The sequence below is a fragment of the Prenolepis imparis genome, unplaced genomic scaffold (assembly GCF_030444845.1).
Source record: "Prenolepis imparis isolate NDT839.2.m4 unplaced genomic scaffold, iyPreImpa1.0 SCAF_1, whole genome shotgun sequence".
Lineage (NCBI taxonomy): Eukaryota > Metazoa > Arthropoda > Insecta > Hymenoptera > Formicidae > Prenolepis > Prenolepis imparis.
This window is the reverse complement of record NW_028141159.1, coordinates 26,665,550-26,672,928: the sequence shown is the minus strand read 5'-3', so window position 1 is coordinate 26,672,928 and position 7,379 is coordinate 26,665,550.

The following is a 7,379-nucleotide window of genomic DNA, read 5'->3' as shown; positions in this document are numbered from 1 at the left end:
AGTATTTAGTATTAGTTTGTTGTCCACACAATGGGACAGAAATATAACGCCAAAAATTTGCCTATTACTAAACATAGAGTTTCTTTCAAGAAAGGCTGGATGCAAAGGTTAGTACATTTTTTTTAAATTACATGAGAAAATACAAATAAACATTTTCTACACATGCATACACACACGTATACACATATATACATACATATAAATATATATATCTATCTATCCATGTATCTATATATATCTATCTATCTATCTATCTATCTTTATTTATCTATCTATCTATCTATCTGTCTGTCTGTCTGTCTGTCTGTCTGTCTGTCTGTCTGTCTGTCTGTCTGTCTGTCTGTCTGTCTGTCTGTCTGTCTGTCTGTCTGTCTGTCTGTCTGTCTGTCTGTCTGTCTGTCTGTCTGTCTGTCTGTCTGTCTGTCTGTCTGTCTGTCTGTCTGTCTGTCTGTCTGTCTGTCTGTCTGTCTGTCTGTCTGTCTGTCTGTCTGTCTGTCTGTCTGTCTGTCTGTCTGTCTGTCTGTCTGTCTGTCTGTCTGTCTGTCTGTCTGTCTGTCTGTCTGTCTGTCTGTCTGTCTGTCTGTCTGTCTGTCTGTCTGTCTGTCTGTCTGTCTGTCTGTCTGTCTGTCTGTCTGTCTGTCTGTCTGTCTGTCTGTCTGTCTGTCTGTCTGTCTGTCTGTCTGTCTGTCTGTCTGTCTGTCTGTCTGTCTGTCTGTCTGTCTGTCTGTCTGTCTGTCTGTCTGTCTGTCTGTCTGTCTGTCTGTCTGTCTGTCTGTCTGTCTGTCTGTCTGTCTGTCTGTCTGTCTGTCTGTCTGTCTGTCTGTCTGTCTGTCTGTCTGTCTGTCTGTCTGTCTGTCTGTCTGTCTGTCTGTCTGTCTGTCTGTCTGTCTGTCTGTCTGTCTGTCTGTCTGTCTGTCTGTCTGTCTGTCTGTCTGTCTGTCTGTCTGTCTGTCTGTCTGTCTGTCTGTCTGTCTGTCTGTCTGTCTGTCTGTCTGTCTGTCTGTCTGTCTGTCTGTCTGTCTGTCTGTCTGTCTGTCTGTCTGTCTGTCTGTCTGTCTGTCTGTCTGTCTGTCTGTCTGTCTGTCTGTCTGTCTGTCTGTCTGTCTGTCTGTCTGTCTGTCTGTCTGTCTGTCTGTCTGTCTGTCTGTCTGTCTGTCTGTCTGTCTGTCTGTCTGTCTGTCTGTCTGTCTGTCTGTCTGTCTGTCTGTCTGTCTGTCTGTCTGTCTGTCTGTCTGTCTGTCTGTCTGTCTGTCTGTCTGTCTGTCTGTCTGTCTGTCTGTCTGTCTGTCTGTCTGTCTGTCTGTCTGTCTGTCTGTCTGTCTGTCTGTCTGTCTGTCTGTCTGTCTGTCTGTCTGTCTGTCTGTCTGTCTGTCTGTCTGTCTGTCTGTCTGTCTGTCTGTCTGTCTGTCTGTCTGTCTGTCTGTCTGTCTGTCTGTCTGTCTGTCTGTCTGTCTGTCTGTCTGTCTGTCTGTCTGTCTGTCTGTCTGTCTGTCTGTCTGTCTGTCTGTCTGTCTGTCTGTCTGTCTGTCTGTCTGTCTGTCTGTCTGTCTGTCTGTCTGTCTGTCTGTCTGTCTGTCTGTCTGTCTGTCTGTCTGTCTGTCTGTCTGTCTGTCTGTCTGTCTGTCTGTCTGTCTGTCTGTCTGTCTGTCTGTCTGTCTGTCTGTCTGTCTGTCTGTCTGTCTGTCTGTCTGTCTGTCTGTCTGTCTGTCTGTCTGTCTGTCTGTCTGTCTGTCTGTCTGTCTGTCTGTCTGTCTGTCTGTCTGTCTGTCTGTCTGTCTGTCTGTCTGTCTGTCTGTCTGTCTGTCTGTCTGTCTGTCTGTCTGTCTGTCTGTCTGTCTGTCTGTCTGTCTGTCTGTCTGTCTGTCTGTCTGTCTGTCTGTCTGTCTGTCTGTCTGTCTGTCTGTCTGTCTGTCTGTCTGTCTGTCTGTCTGTCTGTCTGTCTGTCTGTCTGTCTGTCTGTCTGTCTGTCTGTCTGTCTGTCTGTCTGTCTGTCTGTCTGTCTGTCTGTCTGTCTGTCTGTCTGTCTGTCTGTCTGTCTGTCTGTCTGTCTGTCTGTCTGTCTGTCTGTCTGTCTGTCTGTCTGTCTGTCTGTCTGTCTGTCTGTCTGTCTGTCTGTCTGTCTGTCTGTCTGTCTGTCTGTCTGTCTGTCTGTCTGTCTGTCTGTCTGTCTGTCTGTCTGTCTGTCTGTCTGTCTGTCTGTCTGTCTGTCTGTCTGTCTGTCTGTCTGTCTGTCTGTCTGTCTGTCTGTCTGTCTGTCTGTCTGTCTGTCTGTCTGTCTGTCTGTCTGTCTGTCTGTCTGTCTGTCTGTCTGTCTGTCTGTCTGTCTGTCTGTCTGTCTGTCTGTCTGTCTGTCTGTCTGTCTGTCTGTCTGTCTGTCTGTCTGTCTGTCTGTCTGTCTGTCTGTCTGTCTGTCTGTCTGTCTGTCTGTCTGTCTGTCTGTCTGTCTGTCTGTCTGTCTGTCTGTCTGTCTGTCTGTCTGTCTGTCTGTCTGTCTGTCTGTCTGTCTGTCTGTCTGTCTGTCTGTCTGTCTGTCTGTCTGTCTGTCTGTCTGTCTGTCTGTCTGTCTGTCTGTCTGTCTGTCTGTCTGTCTGTCTGTCTGTCTGTCTGTCTGTCTGTCTGTCTGTCTGTCTGTCTGTCTGTCTGTCTGTCTGTCTGTCTGTCTGTCTGTCTGTCTGTCTGTCTGTCTGTCTGTCTGTCTGTCTGTCTGTCTGTCTGTCTGTCTGTCTGTCTGTCTGTCTGTCTGTCTGTCTGTCTGTCTGTCTGTCTGTCTGTCTGTCTGTCTGTCTGTCTGTCTGTCTGTCTGTCTGTCTGTCTGTCTGTCTGTCTGTCTGTCTGTCTGTCTGTCTGTCTGTCTGTCTGTCTGTCTGTCTGTCTGTCTGTCTGTCTGTCTGTCTGTCTGTCTGTCTGTCTGTCTGTCTGTCTGTCTGTCTGTCTGTCTGTCTGTCTGTCTGTCTGTCTGTCTGTCTGTCTGTCTGTCTGTCTGTCTGTCTGTCTGTCTGTCTGTCTGTCTGTCTGTCTGTCTGTCTGTCTGTCTGTCTGTCTGTCTGTCTGTCTGTCTGTCTGTCTGTCTGTCTGTCTGTCTGTCTGTCTGTCTGTCTGTCTGTCTGTCTGTCTGTCTGTCTGTCTGTCTGTCTGTCTGTCTGTCTGTCTGTCTGTCTGTCTGTCTGTCTGTCTGTCTGTCTGTCTGTCTGTCTGTCTGTCTGTCTGTCTGTCTGTCTGTCTGTCTGTCTGTCTGTCTGTCTGTCTGTCTGTCTGTCTGTCTGTCTGTCTGTCTGTCTGTCTGTCTGTCTGTCTGTCTGTCTGTCTGTCTGTCTGTCTGTCTGTCTGTCTGTCTGTCTGTCTGTCTGTCTGTCTGTCTGTCTGTCTGTCTGTCTGTCTGTCTGTCTGTCTGTCTGTCTGTCTGTCTGTCTGTCTGTCTGTCTGTCTGTCTGTCTGTCTGTCTGTCTGTCTGTCTGTCTGTCTGTCTGTCTGTCTGTCTGTCTGTCTGTCTGTCTGTCTGTCTGTCTGTCTGTCTGTCTGTCTGTCTGTCTGTCTGTCTGTCTGTCTGTCTGTCTGTCTGTCTGTCTGTCTGTCTGTCTGTCTGTCTGTCTGTCTGTCTGTCTGTCTGTCTGTCTGTCTGTCTGTCTGTCTGTCTGTCTGTCTGTCTGTCTGTCTGTCTGTCTGTCTGTCTGTCTGTCTGTCTGTCTGTCTGTCTGTCTGTCTGTCTGTCTGTCTGTCTGTCTGTCTGTCTGTCTGTCTGTCTGTCTGTCTGTCTGTCTGTCTGTCTGTCTGTCTGTCTGTCTGTCTGTCTGTCTGTCTGTCTGTCTGTCTGTCTGTCTGTCTGTCTGTCTGTCTGTCTGTCTGTCTGTCTGTCTGTCTGTCTGTCTGTCTGTCTGTCTGTCTGTCTGTCTGTCTGTCTGTCTGTCTGTCTGTCTGTCTGTCTGTCTGTCTGTCTGTCTGTCTGTCTGTCTGTCTGTCTGTCTGTCTGTCTGTCTGTCTGTCTGTCTGTCTGTCTGTCTGTCTGTCTGTCTGTCTGTCTGTCTGTCTGTCTGTCTGTCTGTCTGTCTGTCTGTCTGTCTGTCTGTCTGTCTGTCTGTCTGTCTGTCTGTCTGTCTGTCTGTCTGTCTGTCTGTCTGTCTGTCTGTCTGTCTGTCTGTCTGTCTGTCTGTCTGTCTGTCTGTCTGTCTGTCTGTCTGTCTGTCTGTCTGTCTGTCTGTCTGTCTGTCTGTCTGTCTGTCTGTCTGTCTGTCTGTCTGTCTGTCTGTCTGTCTGTCTGTCTGTCTGTCTGTCTGTCTGTCTGTCTGTCTGTCTGTCTGTCTGTCTGTCTGTCTGTCTGTCTGTCTGTCTGTCTGTCTGTCTGTCTGTCTGTCTGTCTGTCTGTCTGTCTGTCTGTCTGTCTGTCTGTCTGTCTGTCTGTCTGTCTGTCTGTCTGTCTGTCTGTCTGTCTGTCTGTCTGTCTGTCTGTCTGTCTGTCTGTCTGTCTGTCTGTCTGTCTGTCTGTCTGTCTGTCTGTCTGTCTGTCTGTCTGTCTGTCTGTCTGTCTGTCTGTCTGTCTGTCTGTCTGTCTGTCTGTCTGTCTGTCTGTCTGTCTGTCTGTCTGTCTGTCTGTCTGTCTGTCTGTCTGTCTGTCTGTCTGTCTGTCTGTCTGTCTGTCTGTCTGTCTGTCTGTCTGTCTGTCTGTCTGTCTGTCTGTCTGTCTGTCTGTCTGTCTGTCTGTCTGTCTGTCTGTCTGTCTGTCTGTCTGTCTGTCTGTCTGTCTGTCTGTCTGTCTGTCTGTCTGTCTGTCTGTCTGTCTGTCTGTCTGTCTGTCTGTCTGTCTGTCTGTCTGTCTGTCTGTCTGTCTGTCTGTCTGTCTGTCTGTCTGTCTGTCTGTCTGTCTGTCTGTCTGTCTGTCTGTCTGTCTGTCTGTCTGTCTGTCTGTCTGTCTGTCTGTCTGTCTGTCTGTCTGTCTGTCTGTCTGTCTGTCTGTCTGTCTGTCTGTCTGTCTGTCTGTCTGTCTGTCTGTCTGTCTGTCTGTCTGTCTGTCTGTCTGTCTGTCTGTCTGTCTGTCTGTCTGTCTGTCTGTCTGTCTGTCTGTCTGTCTGTCTGTCTGTCTGTCTGTCTGTCTGTCTGTCTGTCTGTCTGTCTGTCTGTCTGTCTGTCTGTCTGTCTGTCTGTCTGTCTGTCTGTCTGTCTGTCTGTCTGTCTGTCTGTCTGTCTGTCTGTCTGTCTGTCTGTCTGTCTGTCTGTCTGTCTGTCTGTCTGTCTGTCTGTCTGTCTGTCTGTCTGTCTGTCTGTCTGTCTGTCTGTCTGTCTGTCTGTCTGTCTGTCTGTCTGTCTGTCTGTCTGTCTGTCTGTCTGTCTGTCTGTCTGTCTGTCTGTCTGTCTGTCTGTCTGTCTGTCTGTCTGTCTGTCTGTCTGTCTGTCTGTCTGTCTGTCTGTCTGTCTGTCTGTCTGTCTGTCTGTCTGTCTGTCTGTCTGTCTGTCTGTCTGTCTGTCTGTCTGTCTGTCTGTCTGTCTGTCTGTCTGTCTGTCTGTCTGTCTGTCTGTCTGTCTGTCTGTCTGTCTGTCTGTCTGTCTGTCTGTCTGTCTGTCTGTCTGTCTGTCTGTCTGTCTGTCTGTCTGTCTGTCTGTCTGTCTGTCTGTCTGTCTGTCTGTCTGTCTGTCTGTCTGTCTGTCTGTCTGTCTGTCTGTCTGTCTGTCTGTCTGTCTGTCTGTCTGTCTGTCTGTCTGTCTGTCTGTCTGTCTGTCTGTCTGTCTGTCTGTCTGTCTGTCTGTCTGTCTGTCTGTCTGTCTGTCTGTCTGTCTGTCTGTCTGTCTGTCTGTCTGTCTGTCTGTCTGTCTGTCTGTCTGTCTGTCTGTCTGTCTGTCTGTCTGTCTGTCTGTCTGTCTGTCTGTCTGTCTGTCTGTCTGTCTGTCTGTCTGTCTGTCTGTCTGTCTGTCTGTCTGTCTGTCTGTCTGTCTGTCTGTCTGTCTGTCTGTCTGTCTGTCTGTCTGTCTGTCTGTCTGTCTGTCTGTCTGTCTGTCTGTCTGTCTGTCTGTCTGTCTGTCTGTCTGTCTGTCTGTCTGTCTGTCTGTCTGTCTGTCTGTCTGTCTGTCTGTCTGTCTGTCTGTCTGTCTGTCTGTCTGTCTGTCTGTCTGTCTGTCTGTCTGTCTGTCTGTCTGTCTGTCTGTCTGTCTGTCTGTCTGTCTGTCTGTCTGTCTGTCTGTCTGTCTGTCTGTCTGTCTGTCTGTCTGTCTGTCTGTCTGTCTGTCTGTCTGTCTGTCTGTCTGTCTGTCTGTCTGTCTGTCTGTCTGTCTGTCTGTCTGTCTGTCTGTCTGTCTGTCTGTCTGTCTGTCTGTCTGTCTGTCTGTCTGTCTGTCTGTCTGTCTGTCTGTCTGTCTGTCTGTCTGTCTGTCTGTCTGTCTGTCTGTCTGTCTGTCTGTCTGTCTGTCTGTCTGTCTGTCTGTCTGTCTGTCTGTCTGTCTGTCTGTCTGTCTGTCTGTCTGTCTGTCTGTCTGTCTGTCTGTCTGTCTGTCTGTCTGTCTGTCTGTCTGTCTGTCTGTCTGTCTGTCTGTCTGTCTGTCTGTCTGTCTGTCTGTCTGTCTGTCTGTCTGTCTGTCTGTCTGTCTGTCTGTCTGTCTGTCTGTCTGTCTGTCTGTCTGTCTGTCTGTCTGTCTGTCTGTCTGTCTGTCTGTCTGTCTGTCTGTCTGTCTGTCTGTCTGTCTGTCTGTCTGTCTGTCTGTCTGTCTGTCTGTCTGTCTGTCTGTCTGTCTGTCTGTCTGTCTGTCTGTCTGTCTGTCTGTCTGTCTGTCTGTCTGTCTGTCTGTCTGTCTGTCTGTCTGTCTGTCTGTCTGTCTGTCTGTCTGTCTGTCTGTCTGTCTGTCTGTCTGTCTGTCTGTCTGTCTGTCTGTCTGTCTGTCTGTCTGTCTGTCTGTCTGTCTGTCTGTCTGTCTGTCTGTCTGTCTGTCTGTCTGTCTGTCTGTCTGTCTGTCTGTCTGTCTGTCTGTCTGTCTGTCTGTCTGTCTGTCTGTCTGTCTGTCTGTCTGTCTGTCTGTCTGTCTGTCTGTCTGTCTGTCTGTCTGTCTGTCTGTCTGTCTGTCTGTCTGTCTGTCTGTCTGTCTGTCTGTCTGTCTGTCTGTCTGTCTGTCTGTCTGTCTGTCTGTCTGTCTGTCTGTCTGTCTGTCTGTCTGTCTGTCTGTCTGTCTGTCTGTCTGTCTGTCTGTCTGTCTGTCTGTCTGTCTGTCTGTCTGTCTGTCTGTCTGTCTGTCTGTCTGTCTGTCTGTCTGTCTGTCTGTCTGTCTGTCTGTCTGTCTGTCTGTCTGTCTGTCTGTCTGTCTGTCTGTCTGTCTGTCTGTCTGTCTGTCTGTCTGTCTGTCTGTCTGTCTGTCTGTCTGTCTGTCTGTCTGTCTGTCTGTCTGTCTGTCTGTCTGTCTGTCTG